Raw genomic sequence first — 20,000 nt, forward strand, 5'->3', positions numbered from 1 at the left:
ATGACTATTATCGAAAGAGCAAGCAGAGGTAGATTAATAGTGCCCAAAAATATACCAGGAAAAATAAGGAAAGCACACAGGACATTAATCCACTACGCACCAGCATCGATAATGCAGCGTCTATTCAATGCGTTGCCAGCTCATCTGAGGAATATATCAGGAGTGAGCGTAGATGTGTTTAAGAATAAGCTCGACAAATATCTAAACTGCATCCCAGACCATCCAAGATTGGAAGATGCAAAATATACCGGAAGATGTACTAGCAACTCTCTGGTAGACATTAGAGGTGCCTCACACTGAGGGACCTGGGGCAACCCGAACAAGATGTAAGGTCTGTAAGGTAAGGACACTTGCATATTCGCCTGTTTATCAATGTTAATACGCACACGTGTCCACAAGACACCATACGCTTATAGACAGGTCTATACTCTGTTTTTTTCATGTCCACCCGCTTGTGGTGTTTGTGTATGGTAACACTGCGTCCCGGGCTTTAGATAGTTACGCTGTGCTAAGTTTTAGGTAAATAAAAGGATATCTGGGTGTACATTTGCAACTGAAAACTGTTTTAATAATTTACCGTTAATATTCGAAATAGGATATTGTTATTATTGTTGAATGTAAGCTAAATGTAACTATCTAAAGCCCGGGACGCAGTGTTACCATACGCAAACACCACAGGCCGGTGGACAGATGGAAAAAAAAAGAGTATAGTTCATTGTTTAGAGACGGCCGCACGCGTTGGAGCTGACTGTAGTCCTTAAAAAAATATTTTTAATTGATACATCGGCGAAGCCTCGCCTTCCGTTTCATGTCCATCAGTCAAACAATCGCAGGCAAAAGGCGTGACGGAGGAACCTTCAAAATTCCATTGCCGTTCCAAGTTCGGGAATCCGGTATTGTTCAGTTTAACAATGCCTGAGGCGAGGCTTATCCCTCCCTCTCCCTCCCTCCCTCCCTCCCTACCCTTGAAGTTATTTTACTTCCGAGAAATGTATTGTATTGATAGATGGCCAAGTACGATTTATGAAAACATAATCGGACTTTTCTTGCCACCTGCAGAATTGCATCATCGGTATCAAGAAAGGAATTTTTTTTTTTTATATAAAAGCACGATCGATTACTGCAACTCCGTCTATCAAGTGATCATACTGCCGATGAAGGTGAATAAGAAGAAATATCACCTCAGTTAACAGAGCTACGACCTCTGCTCTCCCACAAACCTTAAATGTGCCCGTCTTAACCTTGCTGCTATCTATATCTCACTGGAATTCTGACTTGTTTTTTTCTCCGTATATAGTACCTTAGAAAATAGCCTATTTTTTTAGCAGTGAGGCTGCGCCCTTCTTAACCTTGCTTAAATTCCCCGTAAAATTCTGTTCCTTCCTCAAGGGCATGTCTAATTCATAAATGTTGTCACGTCAAAGATAAATCTATTAACAGTTCTTAATCTTAAAATGTCTTGCTAGAACAATTAATGTGTCTGAATCGGTTCTCCAGAATCGAAGGAAGAGTAAGTTCGTTTGAGAGTGAGTTCAAACCCAGCGGTTGTTTCACATTTGTTTGTTCTTATAAAACTGTGAAATCCTTATTTTGTTGATAGATGCAGCGCATAGGCCGTTTACTTGGGAAAAGGGAAGACACAGTGAGGTTCTTACATCGTTGTCTGTTTTATTATCCACATAGCACAATCTTATCTCGTAAATAATGTCTGTATTTCTGTCGTATTCAATGAAACACTCTTCTCACCCAGTTGACATAGAAGCAGGAACCAACATGCCCTACCAAAATGGTACGTAAATACATGGCTTTTTTCATCATTCCTCATTGCATATGGTGCGGGCATGGGTCGTCATGAGTATTACTGTATACAAGCTTGCACGTGTACTCTTATGGCTAAACACGTGCACCGTGCTTACTCCCATTCCGTTTTCCTTTCACCTTGAAGCGAAATATCCCATAACTGTCAAGATGTTCCGGTATCACTTGACCTTTGACACATCCACACACCGTCCACTTAGCATGCACATCAACTGAAGCGTTGTGCATCCAGCACAGCGTTTATATGCTTCCCGCAAAGAAATGCTTAAGGAAACTGTTCCGTCCGGTGCATTCTATTCGCGAGAAATTCTGCAGCATTACAAGTAAGACATCGTCTTCCATTTGCAATGGAAATGTACCTTTCGCGTTTGTCCCTGCTTTTCCGACACTAAAGCCTTCCCCAGCCAACAGTTGTCCCTTCCACAAATTACCGAGAGGAAGGTAAAACCCCAGAACGTTTTGTTTACCGCGGCTTCTTGAAGGTCTTCTCGCCTCGCTCTTTATTCAGCGGCGAAAGATTTAATTAGAGTCGCAGTTTCTATGGCGACTGGGTGAGGAAAACTTTCATTAACTTATTGTAATATCTGCATTGAACTTTCGGTTGGTTATTTCTCTCAGGTGGTGCTTTAGACACTGCATACATTTTAGGCTGGCCTGGGTATTTTTATAATTACTTTTATTATAATTTCTACTTTGATTATAGACAGATGATGAGATCAGCCTTATCTATTACTAGGATTTTAAGAATCAGTTGCTGAACTTCTCATTCAGAATTTTAGACTAAAATGTTTTTCATAGTAACATTTCAAACTTGAATTTAAGCATGTTACTGAAGTAAGTTTCATAGTGGTAAGTGAAGATCACAAGATAAAACGCTAAAATTGAAAATGGTATTCAATTTTGCAAATAAACACTCATAAATGGCGTACATATTCACAAATGAAATCCGTGAAACCCTATTATGCTGATGGATGCAGCACATCTGTTATATATCTAGGAAAAGGGAAGAGACAGTGAAGTCCTTATTTTCTAATTCCCATTTCTGAAATCAGAATTTCTGCAGAATAATATCTGATTTCCACAATAGTATTTTTCCACCAGATACCTTGTACAATAATGTCTTTATTTTTTATATTCAATGAATACTTTTCTCACCTAGACGACATTGCACCGGGATGTATATCTCATAACAGACTGACGACAAAAACATGACTGCTTTCTTACAAGTTTCATAAGAAATGGAACACGATGTGTCCAGGCATCTTACTGAATATTACTGTACACTGTATGTAAATATATTTCTAAGGATAAACACATGCACGGTGCTTCTTCCATTCCGTTGTCTTTTCATCTTGAAGCAAGGAAGTCCCATATCTGTCTTGGTATATCTGTATGACTTGAACTTGGACTCATCCACACACCGTCTACTTAGCTTGCAAATCAACTAAAGCGTTGTGCATCCAGCGCGGCTTTTACATCCGACCCACAGAGAAATGCTTAAGGAAACTGTTCTATCCGGTGCATTTTATTCGCCGGGAATTCTGCAGCATTACAACCAAGACCTCGTCTTCCATCTGCAATGGAAATGCACCTTTCGCTTTTGTCCCCGCCTTTCCAACAATAAACCCTTCCCCTGCCAACAGTTGTCCCTTCCACAAATGACCGAGAGGAAGGTAAAACCCCAGAACGTTTCGTTTCTCGCGGCTTCTTGAAGGTCTTCTCACCTCCCGCTTTATTAAGCGGCGAAAGTTGTAATTAAAGTCGCAGTTTTCATGGCGACTGGAATTAAAAACTTTTATCAACTTATTTTGATATCATTATTGGAATTTTGGTTCGTTGTTTCTCTTCAGCGGGGTTTCGGACATTGAATACATTTCAGCCTGGCATTGGTGTTTTTATTATAAATTTTGTTAAAATATTCCCATTCCATATAGATAAATGATGAGATGGACGGGATAAGACACATTAAAAAAACCAAGGACCGTCCAGAAAATTGCTTTTGTTTTATTACAATTCGATATGCAGAAAAAATCAGCCTTTTCTATTGCTAGGCTTTTAAGAATCAATTGCTGAACTTACCATTCAGAATTTTCAACTAAGATGCCTCTCACTGTAACTTTTCGAAATTTATTCAATTATATTGAGTGCAAAAATAGAAAATGGTATACATTTTTGCAAATCCAAACTCTTAAAAAGGCGAACATATTCACATATAAAACCTTCTAAACCTTTATTATGTCTATGGATACAACGTATTTGTTGCTTATTTTAGAGAAGGGATGAGACAACCATCTTTCTATTTCTTTATCTGAAATATGATTTTCTGATTCATATCTGATTTCCTTAGTGGTGGTATTTTCACCAGACAGCTTGTATACTTACATTACATGGTGCGGTCTTATCTCGTGCAAATCTTTTTTTTATTTTATATATTCAATTCAACACCGTTCTGACCTAAACAACATCGAAGCAGGAACGAACAACATTCCATAAAAAATTAAGTTAAAAAATAAGTTTCTACACACAGACATTCATACAGTGTACTCGTAGAATACAGCATGTGCATTTACCGTTATGGATAATACTGTACACAGCATTTAAGCATATACATTTATTGTATTTATACGAATAAACACGTAGTACACAGTATTTACTCCCATTCCGTTGTCTTTTCATCTTGATGCGACAAGTCCCGAATCCGTTTTAATATTCTTGTATCGCTGGAACTTTGGCATATCCGCGCCCAGTCCACCTTCCATACATCAACAAAGCTTGGTGCCTTAGGAGCATCCAGCGCAGCATTTACACACGACCCGCAAAGAATTGCTCAAGGAAACTCTTCTTACTATATGGCGCATTCTATTCGCGAGGAATTCTGCAGCAGATATATATATATGTGTGTGGTGTGTGTGTATAAATAAATATATATTTATATATATATATATATATATATATACATATATATATATATATAATATATATATATTATATATATGATATTATATATATATATATATATATATATATATATATATATATATATATATATATATATATATATTTATTAATACACACACACACACACACACATATAGTATATATATATGCTGCAGAATTCCTCGCGAATATGATATATATATATATATAATATACCTATACATATATATATATATATATATATATATATATATATATATATATATAGTATATATATATATATATATATATATATATAGTATATACTATCACTATTTATATATATATGCGCATATATATATATATATATATATATATATATATATATAGATATATATTATATATATATATATATATATATATATATATGTATATATATATATATACATATATCTTAAAATGCCAGAAATTTTAAATACATGTTATTTTCACATCCAGGAAGTAAATTGTCAGGATGAAGCTCTGAAAAAAAAATCTTATTATGAATGACGTGAATGCCTGGTATAGTAATAAATTATGCTCTCCGGATCACATAATTTTTCCTTCTCAGTTCCAGAGCATCAACCACTCGAGACTTCATTTATCTGTTTCCTTCCTGCCTTCGCTATTAATCAGGGCTAAATGACCCGGAGATCTCCTTCGTCCCACTTTTATAATGAAATAACATTGATGCTAGGTCCATTTTAAGATCCTGATCATTCGAAGAGGCTTTTGACTCGTTTGCCCCCAACTCGTGTCTAATAATATTAAGCTCAGTAGTAGCATGTAGGGTTCGTTTGAAGAGAACTTGTTAATAAACAGCATCATCTATAAATATTCCGCTTTTTTAAATCAGCTTCATCTGGAAATAGTTTTCTTCTAAATTTATTTCTATTGTTTTCTACTTCGTTACCATTATTGATATTAGCATGATGATAAATATTTGTTTTTTCGGCTTATTACAACAAGGAAAAATTACCATTTCAGCCAGAATATTCGAAAACTTACATTTACAAACACATGAGAATATATCCACAATATATATTTTTTACTTTGTTTTGGGAAGAGAGAGATGTTGGATAAGTATGGAGTAGTTTGTCGTTATCATGATATTGTGAATTTCATAAGTTATAAAGCAAATAGAAAATATTAAGAATCACAATTAAATATGTGAAACACATCATAAAAAAAAACACTCGAGAATGCAGCCTCTGATATATTTCCATGTAAATTCTATGAGATAATGATATCAAGGCGAAGATGAACTCTAAATAATTCTTGTTAGCAGTGATCCAAGCCATTGTAATGGCAGGCCAATGAACAAACTCGACCGACGTCTCAAGAAAACCTATGGCGGTTTTCTTGCTAATTTCGAACAAAATTCCATTCGTAGGAGATTAAAAGCTCTGGAATTTCTTCGCGCCTATGCCTGGATATCCTCCCTACTTAGAGTGGCCTCAAAATTCTCAGAATTCCCAGATCATTTCATAGCTTTCATATTATTGCGGATGCTACTTGATGGTCTTCTTTCCCAAGTGACGAGCCAAAGATCAACTCGATTAAATTTTCGTACGAGTAATTATACATAACAAGGGAAGTAAGGCTGTAGGATTTTGTTTTTCATAAAATAAAGGCATTTATAATTCAGAATATCAAGGAGATAAGCGTCGCGGGATTTTTGTTCGTTTTTTATTTACTGTGAAGTTATTCAGGGAATTAACAATATTTAGTAATTTCATTACTACAGTATTTCATTCCTCTCTAAGACAAATTTCAAGGTAAATTGTAAAGTGTCGTAACGGCAGCTTGTACTATTTACCTTTTAAAGTTACTATTATTGTTATTATATTATCAGTTGATATAAACATTTCCTACATTCAAATAAGGTTCTATGGATTCAATCTACTGTTTTCATCTCTCTCTCTCTCTCTCTCTCTCTCTCTCTCTCTCTCTCTCTCTCTCTCTGAAAATCGACGATACTTCTGAAAGATTTGGGACACTGAAATTTCTAAAACGACAAAAATATATTTTTACCTAATTTTCAATCCATTCAGTTATATTTTACAGTAAAAATACACAAATTCTGTTCATTACCTTTCAATTTTCTAGGTAGTCAGATTTCAGCAGTATATTGATAAATTTTTTAATGTTACCCTTACTTCAAACTTTGATAAGGAACGAAGGACGGTGACATAAAAGAGAAAAAATCATGATTAATCGTCGGGCAGCTCGTTGGATTTGATTCCTATAAAAGATAGCTGCATGTCCGAGATATTTTACAAAAGTATTTTTCAAGCAAATATTCAGTTCTATTCTTGGTTTCCCGTGGGCGGGCGTTTGAGTCGGAGGGAGATCGACTTGTTAGATCTAACGTACTCAATATAACTATATTTAGTGCTGAAGAAGGACTGGAGAGGCGTCAGCACAAAATGGTGTTACTGGCTCCGTTTTTCAGCTTAAAAATGGTTTCAAACTTGCGCTCATCCACAACGTACTATGTCACTATTAAAATCTATAAACTCCAGTCATCTTGGGAGCCAGCACAAAAGAAACATTTTAAAAAAACGAAGAGAGGAAACCATCAGGATCTTCTCAGCCCCCACTAACAAGATGATCCAGAATTTTCTCAACAAGCCTAGAGCGAACTGCAAATCTTGTAAGAATAGGTTCAGGTTGAGAAGTATTCAGCAGTTCTGCCTTTTCCCTAGGACCAACAACCAATTTATCATTACCTGTTAGCAGTAGCGGAAGGAAAGAATAGCCTGACCCAAAAATAGATGATGCCAATTCGGTCCACCACAGATGAGGCTTAGTAATCCCTTCAAATTTCCCCTTCAATGAATTATTGTAGCATCTCTTTACTCTTTGGTAAACTCTATTCACAGCACGGAGAGACTTAACAAAAACGTGTAATTTTCATTTGAACGATTGTCTCCATTCCTTGAATTTGGCCTGTTTGTCATGCTAGGCCCATCTACACGCATAATTTGAAGTAGCGATCAGCATTCTATTCAACTTCATATTAGGATCAGGATCTAATATAGCAACATTTTAAGTGCCTGGCAAGCTTCAATAAAGCCATCCCAGTTGGCTCTGGTATTCAATGGTTCATTTTGGAATATTCTGATGGGAAGATATGTCCATCTCAATGGCGCAGTGATTCCAGAAGTGGCTTAAACACTCACAACACACACACACACCCATATATATATATATTATATATATATATATATATATATATATATATATATATAAGGTTCTGTACCCCGTTAGCCTTTTATAACGTGACTTTACGTACGATTCTATTGCAACAACGTTTGCAGTTACGTATTAATAGGAATTTTACTGGAGTACTTCATGTTAGGTACACTAGTTGAAATACAAAGTACTTTATATAAAAGGTTGCTTTTTGATAGCTGATAAAAAGTGAACTTATGTAATGGTTTCCGGATGAAAGTTTTCCGATTCCTGGAATAGCGTATCCTCTTCAAAGACATTCCTAAAAGGCAGTCCATTGCAATGCCGTTTATTTTGTACTTGTCCACTTATATAACATTTATAGGTCGAACTTTCAATAAAATATGATAGAAGTCAGAGTTCTAAAGGTGCATCTTTAACATAACACCGGATTTTTGATCTGTTAGAATTGCAGGAAGCTTCGTCAGACAAGAGAAATTGGAAAATGTTTAAAAGAGATCTCTTACGTTCTTCTATTTGCTGTTTAAGGGTGCGTCCACAATAACGTAAAATATGTAATAAATATGAACGATAACTTATCTAATACATATAACAAACAGGTTCAAAACAGGTCAACGACCGTAAGTGGATAACGAGTCTTACCTAACACCAGATAATCGTGCGAAGCGCTGGTTAAGACTACCAGTAAGTTTTTTACTTCTGTTCAACCTGTTTGTGATGTTTCTGTGATAAGGTGCTGGCATTTGTTTCGGGCATTTTTTACTATGATGTGGACGCACGATCAAGGCTAACTTTAACCTTAAATAAGATAAAACTACTGAGGCTAAAAGGTTGCAATTTGGTATGCTTGATGATTGGAGGGTGGATGCTCAACATACCAATTTGCAGCACTCTAGCCTCCGTAGTTTTTAAGATCTGAGTGCTGACAGACAGACAAAGCCGGCACAATCGTTTTCTTTTTGTGTCAAAATTTCCCCTTAAAAATTAACGAAGAAGACAGCCCTCCATTCATAAACATACTTGAGAATCTATCAAAATCCCTATGTGTGTGTGTGTGTGTGTGGTTTCAGTACCAATTTAACATTAAAGTTATCGTTATATAACTATCGTTTGTAAAACTGACTATTAGAATACCGCCCGTATCTCTTCTGTTTTGTCTGTGTGTGTTTTTTTTATTATTGTGTTATTGTTCCTCAGTACGGAATTTTAATACACACCCACACACACACAATATATATATATATATATATATATATATATATATATATATATATATATATATATATATATATATATATATATATATATCAAAAGCAGGGCTAGATGACGGCCAGCAAGACACATCAGTGCGAGGGTGGACCAGGGAAACCAATTAATTCCAACATATTTCTTTATTTCCGACGTTTCGTAATGATTTCTTTATTACATCATCAGGGATCTGTTGAATAATGAATAAATTACTAAAAAAGTTACTGTAAAAACTTAAAATTTCATAAGAAAGTTGAAATTCAATACATTACAGCTAAAAAAAAACAAAAAAATGTACACACACACACACACAAAAGAACCAAAGGCCGCTGACCAACCTTATGTGGAGAGAACAAAAGACAGAATTCTTACAAAGAAAGTTAACTTAGGTAAAGTTGAGTAGAAGAGGTTTGGGTATTTAAACTGTGGACTAGTTGTTCAACAAACAATGACTCAAGTATAGGCAATTCGTGAGGATTAGCTGTTTGGCCTATTATACTAAAATCACTTCTTTTGATGTAAGTTTTACAGATTTTGGAATGAGCTCTGATATTAGAATGTTCTGGGTTGGAGAGCCTAAACCAGTACGAAAGCTAATTCCCCAAGGGGAGTCGATTCTGACCCTCAGTAACCTCCTCGTGGATCCGACATATGTCTTTGAGTTACACTTAGGGCAAGTATACTTATACACCACGTTAGAGGACAAAAAAGGCCTTAATCGATCCTTATGGTTAAAAAAAGAACCAATTGTTAACGGTTTTTTGGAAATTAATTTTAGATTGATCGCACCATAGTGATTATTGATTATTTGTAAAAAAACGTTTTCTAAAAGAATCATCGTGTAAAAAGGGAAATTTGGCATAAACAATGTAATAAAGATGATGTAATAAAGAAATTATTACGAAACATCGGCGGAAATAAAGAAATATGTTGGAATTAATTGGTTTCCCTGGTCCACCCTCGCAATGATATATATATATATATATAATATATATATATATATATATATATACTATACATATTATATATATTATATATATATATATATATATATATATATATATATATATATATATAATATTATATATATATATATATATATATATATATATATATATATATATATATATATATAGTATATATATATATATACATATATATAAATATTTACATATATATATAGATAGATATAGATATATATATATATATCTATATATATATATATATATATAATATATATATATATATAATATATAATATATATATATATATAATATATGTAACATTGCGAGGGTGGACCAGGGAAACCAATTAATTCCAAACATATTTCTTTATTTCCGACGTTTCGAAAAAATGTAACTTTATTACATATATATATATATATAATATATATATATATATATATATATATATATGTATATATATATATATATATATATATACATACGGGGGTATTCAAACACTTAATTTTACAAACAATATTTATAAAACTACCACATTTATGCTAAATTGTTAAATTGGTACTGAAACTGCAAATCATTTATTCCCATGAACTCCCGCAAATTTGTACCGTTAAATAACTGGGGAGCAGAAGATAAGCTCATAATTAAAACGAGTAAAAAAACGCACAAAAGAAAAATCCATCCCGAAGTAATTAAGTAATTACTTCCAAGTGGCGTTAAAACCCATTGGCAGTTAACTGATCCCGAGTAATTTTTCCAACAGGGAATGTCATTAATGTTTAATTATAAGTATTATTAGCTCTGTAATCCAAGCTTAAATTAACGAATGCATCTGGCATATTTGTTTTCAGCTTCATCTTTTCATTGACTTTTATTTTGTGCGAATAACACCATTTCTGTATTGCCTCGACATTCCTTTTCGTCGTTCTCTGTTAACAATGAAAAAATTGAATCTATGTAACCTTAGTCCATGTAATGATCCATTTCAGTGTTGCTTTACTCTTTTTAATCTTTTTCGGTTTGAATGAGAGAGAGAGAGAGAGAGAGAGAGAGAGAGAGAGAGAGAGAGAGAGAGAGAGAGAGAGAGAGAGAGAGAGATTACCAACTGACGTATGTTTTAGTAGTAATCAACAAAAAATGTAACCAAATGAATTATGCATTTTTTTTTTTTTTGGAAAGCCATAAAACCATAAACAACTTCACTTATAGAGTTGTCAAGTTAACATCAAAAATCATTCTTGTTTGAATACCGATGAATAATTGAGGAAGTTTCGCTCCGCAAATATTCACAGTAAATCTTTTTTATTTGGCCACCAAACGAAGAGAGCAAGTTCAGTGCTTTAACCGAGAATCGCTAAGTATCCCGGGTAACCTTTTTTCTGTAGCTTATTTATTTGACTCCGATGAAAATAATTATATCTTCAGCTTTAACTTAATTAAAGACCTCTTGCCACTCCTTATAGAATTAAGGGAACAAGCGATTATTGAGTTTCTTATTTATGTTTTCAATTTTGCAAATTTCCTTTGAAGGACTTACAAGTCTATTGCGATAAGGGATATTTAGAACGTGATTCTTACTAAGGTTATGAAATCCTGTTTTATTATTCTACGATTGCCACACTATCCATCATAAATCAACACTATTCCGAGATCAATTTGGAAAATGTCTTCATACGTAAGTTAAGGTTCGTGCAGTGAGAAAATCAAGATCTGCTGAACTGTGATTGGCTGGTAGTTATCGATATATATATATATATATATATATAGTATATATATATATATATATATATATATATAATATAATATATATATATATATATATATATATATATAACAGGATACAGGTCAATCACGATTGCCGACGGAAACTTATTTGCTGGCAATATTCAGGAGACAAAGAGTGACTCTTTCGTTGCCAAGATTGATATAAGTGTTTTTTGAGGTTGAGTAATGAAACTTTCTGAGGTTCGCTTTGATCATTCTATTTCGTATGTGATAGAGGAGACGATGGCTGAGTTCTGTGTGAGCCACGCCGCTATATGAATGTTTCATGCAGATTCCACATCAAACGGTGATTTGGGATGATTTCCGTAGAAGGACTGCAATTTCATTTCGCTCTTATACATCCTAACTTCAGTTCAGTATCTTAGGCTTTACGTAATGGGCGATGACACTTTCAGTGTTTTACCATCCGTCAATAATTAGTGGAGCTAATGTTTTTTTTTATAAGATTTTATATTACTGCCAGTAACTAGAGAGCCGTTGAAGATTTCATGAGAAAGTAAAATGGACCAGTATGTCAGATCATGATAAAAATCCAATCCCGCTGTCTTTAAAAACGGGCATTTGTTGAAAAATGATAGATGGGAGCTATCAACATTCCCTTCTTCCACTTGCACAGTTCACGCCCTACCTCTGGGTGGACATTACCTTTGTAAGGGTACGTTCAAACGCGCTCTCCTTTCTTTTATAATGTTTCCCAGGTGTTTTAGGCAAGAATAGAGCTAAATTGGGTGGTTCGATTATCAGAGATTTTTTTCATATCTATCACTTTACAAATTCTTCCATCATTGTTATACTTCCTTTGTTATGCAGCAATTTTAGAGGGATTCTTTTACCAGCATTTCCTCGTAGAACGGACTGCCTTTCTATTGAATATTTCAAATGACATCAATAATACTTGCTATATTCTTTCCACTCAATTTTTTGTTTGTAGGACGTTGTACGTTGTGCATGAAAATCCTTTTACCTCCTATTTTAAGAACATTTCAGGGAGCCGTGTCGAAAAATAAATGTCATATCTTCCGTGCTACAATTTCTCGTTCTCATATACAACGACATCTCTGATTCTTCTCTGGGGGATGAAAACGCGTATTTGTTATCCCCAGATTATTCCGGTTATTACGCTCGGGGAATTTTTAGGATTATATCCCACCATTCAATTGAACGCAGATTAGCTCCCCCTCGTAAAGGCAGCCACTTGCTGGAAGCGATGTGTTCTCGTTTTATATTCATAAAATGGATTTCCGTTCCTTTCCTCTGCTTTCAGAATTCTTGATAATATTTCCTGGACAAGAACGCAAAAGATTACCTTCCTGGGCATGTATGGATGATAGCGCAATGTTCTCAGTTGAAATGTGTTCATAAATATATTTCCTTGACGTAAAATACAGTCAAGAATGTCGATAATCGAACTGAGTCTCTGCACTTTTGTAGGAGCTTGAGTGCAAGAAGATCCTCCGCACAGGTTACTAAGGAACAGTTTGCTTGAACGACACCAAATAATTCACTGGATACTGAATATCTGCATAACATACATTCAATAAGATTTTGTTTTTCATTATTTATGTCAAAATTCCTTTTTCACTAGCCTTGTAAATTGCACTTTAATTTCCTTATTTTGTGGACACTCCGCTATCTGGACATTCTATTTCATCTCTACTGGGTCTTGTCTGGTTCTGGAAACGTAGTTAAGAATTAGACAAAAAATCTAAAAAGGGTAAGGCTGGAAAGGAAAGGTAGGTAAAAAACTTGAATAGTAAGTGAAGTAGAAAAAAGTAAGGTGAAAATATTAGGTGAGAGGAAGGACACTTAACTAAGTTTCTCTCCAGTTTAAAAATCTCCTCTTTTTATCCAGCCGTAGTTGCATTCTCGTATTTCCTTCGTTCTATGTCAGTGTACTCCAGTGGACGGAGAGATATTGAATATATGACAAAATTAGAAGGTAAAGTTAGATCAGCAAACTTCTGAGACTTAAAATGCAAACTTTCCCATTATTCATTTATGATATTCTTTAAATGATCGAAATTTGTAGTTAAAATGTTGCGTAAATTGTATTATTACTCAAATTGTGTCGAACAAGCGCTAGAATGAATATTTTAATCATTAGTGTGCGCGATTATAATCCATGAATATTGATTGTCATAAACGCCAAAAATGCTTTTGGTCTTTTCTCATCAGAGAATTTGTGCCTTTTATCAGGAGTGATGAATTTTGATCATATTGTCTCAGATTTAAGTAAACTTCCCCTTAACCTCTGCTTTATTTATACCAAAACACAGTCTCTCTCTCTCTCTCTCTCTCTCTCTCTCTCTCTCTCTCTCTCTCTCTCTCTCTCTCGTATATACTTGCTTCATATTCTGTCTTTTAGTTTTGCTTTACCTTATTAAAAATGCCATTCCTTGATCTCGTAAACCTCTTGGCTTTTTTTTATTATCATTTTCTTATGACTAAATCTGTGGCTTATCATTTTCTGTTTCCTTAGTTTCTTTCAAATATTCACTCTTATTCTATCAGTTCTTTGGCAGTGGTATTTTCTTCTAACATTGTTTTTGTCATCCCAATAACCAGTTTTCAGACTCTTTGTTTCCGGGTTTTTATTGCCAGTCTACTCCCTCCTTTTTAATTTTTCATTACCTGTTTGGTATTGTATCGTCCGCATTATCTCATTTTTACTTTGCCTTACGTTCTTTATTTCCCTTTCCAATCATTTTTACCTACCCATTCGCTCCTTTCTTCTTCCACTCCTGTACTTTTTCTTTTCTCATGTTTAACCTCTTTGCAGAACAATAGAAGACTTAAATCGAGAAAAATGTCAAGAAGGGGGAGGGTGAACTATAGCGAAGTGAAATGTTATTATGATACATTTTCGAGGAGATTGGGGTATAATTAACCGTTTTCTAAAACAAGCAAAATTGAATTTGATAGCTGCATGCAGCAGGAGATTATATGACCCCTCAATGAACTTGAAGAGATTCAGTTAACTACAAGGATTCCCCCTGTCCATTTTCACTCGCAACCCCTTCAGCTATTATGGTGTAGAGTTTCGAGTGAATTGCTCCCACTGCTTTGTGCAAGGCCTATAGACCTTGGTTTGGGTATGAATATCTTCCAGGTAACAGAACCCAGGTTCAATTTTGGAACTAAGAAATCCCTTGGATTGAAAGGTTGGCCATCTATTTTTTCCACTGTCCTTTCAGCCTTTTGAATTTTATTCCTGCTTAATTAACTTGAATTTCCTTCTTACGATCTTTCAACCTTCAAGAGCCAAATCTGTCGATTCTTATTAAACCAAGCCTCTTTCATTTCCTTTAACCTTTGCCTTGTTCACAAACGTCTAGAATTACGTTGTGTTTTATACTGGGTATTATAATTTGATAAATACTTGAGCATTGGGAACGGCGCTCAAGGGGCTTTTCATTCGATTACACAGAGATAATTTAAAAAAATGGATTCATTAATTTCACAAAATCCCGATTTACCTCTCAGATGCATCTGTAAAGTGAAACAGCTATTTCACTATAGTCTATTCATTTCTGCAGCCAAGGTAAAAGATTCAAATTTCCTGTCATAGAAGTTTATTTTCAAAACTTCAGTCTTCCTCTTCCCATAGAGATTCGGCCGATACAATTTCCTGCACAATCTCACGTCTGTCAAAAATTCGTTTAACTTCAAACCCACCTCGTTTTTAGCGCTAAACACCTTTCACGGAAAACGTCACAGAGTGGAAATGGCGCTTGCTGATTGCTCGAATTTCTCTGTGTGAGGTCCAACACTTTCGCCGCCGGAGATTTCTGTTTTATGGATGAATTAATTTTGCCCATTTACTCGTATGGTAATCAATCATTTTCTTTATATATCTTTTACCTATAAACACGCACGCACACGTTCATATTTATCTATCTAAATTTATGTGAATATATATATATATATATAATATATATATATATATATATATATATATATATATGTGTGTGTGTGTGTGTGTGTGTGTGTGTATATATATATATATATATATATATATATATATATATATATATATATATATATATATATATATATATATATATATATATATATATATATATATATTATGACGAAGTGCCAGGTACTTGGTTACTACATTTACCATTCATTAATCATTACTTCACAACAGCCAGACACCTGAAACCCTCATCACAGGTACTAAACGACTGAATACTCTAAAGGCAACAGTGATCCCTTAAACAACTTACCAGTATTGAAGAAAATCAGACTAAGTTCATCAAAACAGGTATGAGGTAATCTTGTAAGTCATTAGATTAATTAAAATGCATCACTCCATCAACAACTTTAAAAGTCTAAGTATTTCCCTAATTTCAGAAATCTAAGTACTTTCCCGGTTCTAAGTCACTTCAAGTAAATTGAAGGAAACAGAGCAATTACCACTCTATGTTTCTACCTAACATCAATATAATCATAAGTAAATGCATGTATACTGGTGAGAAATGAAATACTTATAAAAATCTTAATTACAAAAATTCATTATCCAACTCAAAATTGTAAGTGAAATTCATGATAGCAAGGAAAATTACTGTTACTTGAAAACAAAGTAAAGTTCAATTAATTGTTGAATCAATTAAGTAAAATTAAATCAAAATTAATTTATCACAAAATTCAAGAAAATTAATTCAATCAAAATTCAAAAGTGTTAGGTAATATTTGAAATTTGGAAATTAATTCGCAAGTGCTAAACAACAACAAAAACTTGAAAAAAAATTCTAAGTAAATGCAAATTAATTCACAAGTGTTAAATTTAATTAAATGTGCAACGATTAAGTAATGAAAATAACTAAGTTAATTAAATTGTGAATGCAAATGAAAACACAGAAAAATGTGGAAAATACCGAAATTGCATAAATTATTAATCACACAGAATATAAAATAAAACACAAACTTCTTTAAGAAAATTAATAAATGCACAAAACATAAAATCGCTTCAAATGAAACAAACACAACACAAAATTTTTCCAATGAGTAAAAATGTAAATCTTTTCACTCAAACCATTGTAACCATTAGTTATTAGTTCTCTAAACCATCATAACTAATAGTTATTCATTTCTTACCAAACCACTGACCATTAGTTATTAGTTCTCTAAACCATCGTAACCAATAGTTATTAGTTTCTTACCAAACCACTGACTATTAGTTATTAGTTCTCTAAACCACCGTAACCAATAGTTATTAGTTTCTTACCAAACCACTGACTATTAGTTATTAGTTGCAACTAATAAAAATATAACATACTTTACCTTCTTGGTATACCAATTTTCTTTCTTTGCTGCAGCTTGTTCAAAAATTCACCACAATTCACAAAAATAGGCACCGTTACACACTAATATAATGTTTGTTCAGATTCCACAAAAAGCACTAAATAACACTAAATAAACTCTAAGAAATATCAAATCTGAAATCTACAAGTTACGAGTGACCATTTTACGTTACGTTAATATCAATTATGGCGAGAGAGAGAGAGAGAGAGAGAGAGATAGAGAGAGAGAGAGATGTAAACGCTTTGAGGATTTAAGCCCAAATGAAATCTTTCAATTCGCACAAGAGCTGGGCAGGGAAGCTGGCACAAAACGTTTTTGGTAATGAGAAAAATGATGCAATTCTTTCTAGAAGCTTCTAAATAGTGACGTAACTTTACAGAAAACTGAAATCTGCATGTGGTTTTGGCAACGAAATACACGTATGAAACCAGTCAGTTCAACAAAGACACGTATTCGATCGAAACAGACTTGAGCAAAAGTCCCTATCAGACGTGATGACAGAATACCCAAAACACAACGGAGACCTCGATGTCTCTAATCTAACATGTTGACAGATTAGGAGAGCAAACTGAGATCTCAGAGTTCCTCTAATCTCAAGGTGATGAAAAGTAATGAAAACCATTCTATCTCGGAAAGGACAAAGCAAATCTCTTTCTTTCTTTACTACTTTATATATTCTTTTTATATTATGTTATGCAGATTCTGAACACACATTTTAAACATCCTACCTCTAAAGCTAGCTAAGGAATCTGAAAAAATGTTGCAAAACTCTATTCTAACATTTTATACAGTCAAAGAGGGGATATATGCATTTTGATATACCTCCCCCAGAAGGTTGTTTATCACGGTGTTGAATCTAACGATTCGCAACGAAATAAATTTAGCAACTACATTGTTTTTGCCACTAATGTGCTGCACTCTTGAGTTATACTGTTGCAGGTGCAAAGACCACCTGGTCAGACTTTGATTATGATTTTTCATTCTCTGGATAAATGATAGAGGATTGTGATCAGACAACACTAAAATTTAGGTCACCCCCGCTGATAATCTTCCTTTCATCTTCTCAAGCGTTGGTTGAATGAAAATCTTGTCGATCACATCTGAATCCAATGCTCCTTTAGAGATGTTTATTACCTGCCTCTCTTTTATTGAGGCCGATTCCATCATTTGACTCTTGTACCGGCACCTTATCTGTAAACTTTTCTCATTCTTATACCTGAAGAGGGAGACAGCAGTTTCTGAAATATAGTACTTTTCTCTCTGTATTTTGGGATTTTTATGGGCTCCTTTTATTAGATGGAATTCTGTTGTAACAGAACATTTTTACCAGTCATTTTTGGCTCATTATGGAATTCACCTGCCTTTCCACGATTCTTCACTTACTTTCAGAAGTTAAGCCAGTTTTTCGCAAGTTTGAGAAAGAACTAATCAGAGACACAACAGAATACAAATTTACCATATACAGAAAACCAACGTTCTCACTTTCATACATTCACTACTTTAGCTATCACGACATTGCTATAAAGATAGGTGTAGCCAGCAACCTGTTCTTAAGAGCCTTACGAATTTGTTCCCCAGATTTCCTGGAAAAAGAATTTGAACTAATTCGTAAGCAACTTTCATCTTTAAAGTATCCTGACCATATAACTGAGAAAGCAATTCACAAAGCAAACGTAATTTTCTACCGACCTCCTCAAGACAATACTAAAGATACACCCAACAATAAAATTAAGATTCCACACCTGGATACGATTAAGACGGTGACTCAGACCCACGGAAAATCTAACCCTTTTGCATTTACCTACCAAAACACCTTAGCCAAATCCCTGATTAACGTCCAACAAAAGACATCCCACAAGGACACTGGGGTTTATGAAATCCCATGCCAGGACTGTGACCAATTTTACATCAGATTTATAGGATAATCACTTCCCCAGAGATTAATAAAACACAAACGGTCAGTTAGGTATGGACAACAGAACTCAGCTATTTTCAACCATATAAATGAACATAACCATAGAATAAACTGGAATTTGTCACATATAATTTATAGCAGCAACTGCCGGTACAAGAGCCAAATGATGGAATCGGCCTTAATAAAAGAGAGGCAGGTAATGAACATCTCAAAAGGAGCATGGGATTCAGATGTGATCAACAAGATTTTCATTCAACCAACGCTTAAGAAGATTAAAGGAAGATTATCTGCGGGGGTGACCTAAACTGGCTTACCTGTGGATGGATCTCTTGGTATTAAATACCACCTTGTCTGTAAACTCTTCTCATTCTTATACCTGAAGAGGGAGACAGCAGTCTGAAATATAGTACTTTTCTCTCTATATTTTGGTGTTTTTATGGGCTCCTTTTATTAGATGGAATTCTGTTGTAACAGAACATTTTCACCAGTCATATATTCGTGTGTATGTGTGTGTAAGCAAGCATGAAAAGCTATATTTACGATCACCATTCTATGAATACTCGTGTTTTCACATATTGTTTAAATTTAAGAATATCTATATTTCGCGGATTTATTGACAGTTATTACCCCCAAGAGAGAAAGAGAACGAAAAATTAATCTTCTTGCCACTAAGTGTATCAAGAAATATCACTGAATATAACAGAGAAGATGGTTTATATTTCAGCTCGTTTGTTGAATCTAAAGGAAGTCATGGTCTAAAGTTCGTTATTGATTTCCAGAATCTAAATAGTTTTTTTTTCGGAATTCGAAAA

Source organism: Macrobrachium nipponense, chromosome 5 (assembly GCF_015104395.2).
Source record: "Macrobrachium nipponense isolate FS-2020 chromosome 5, ASM1510439v2, whole genome shotgun sequence".
Classification (NCBI taxonomy): domain Eukaryota; kingdom Metazoa; phylum Arthropoda; class Malacostraca; order Decapoda; family Palaemonidae; genus Macrobrachium; species Macrobrachium nipponense.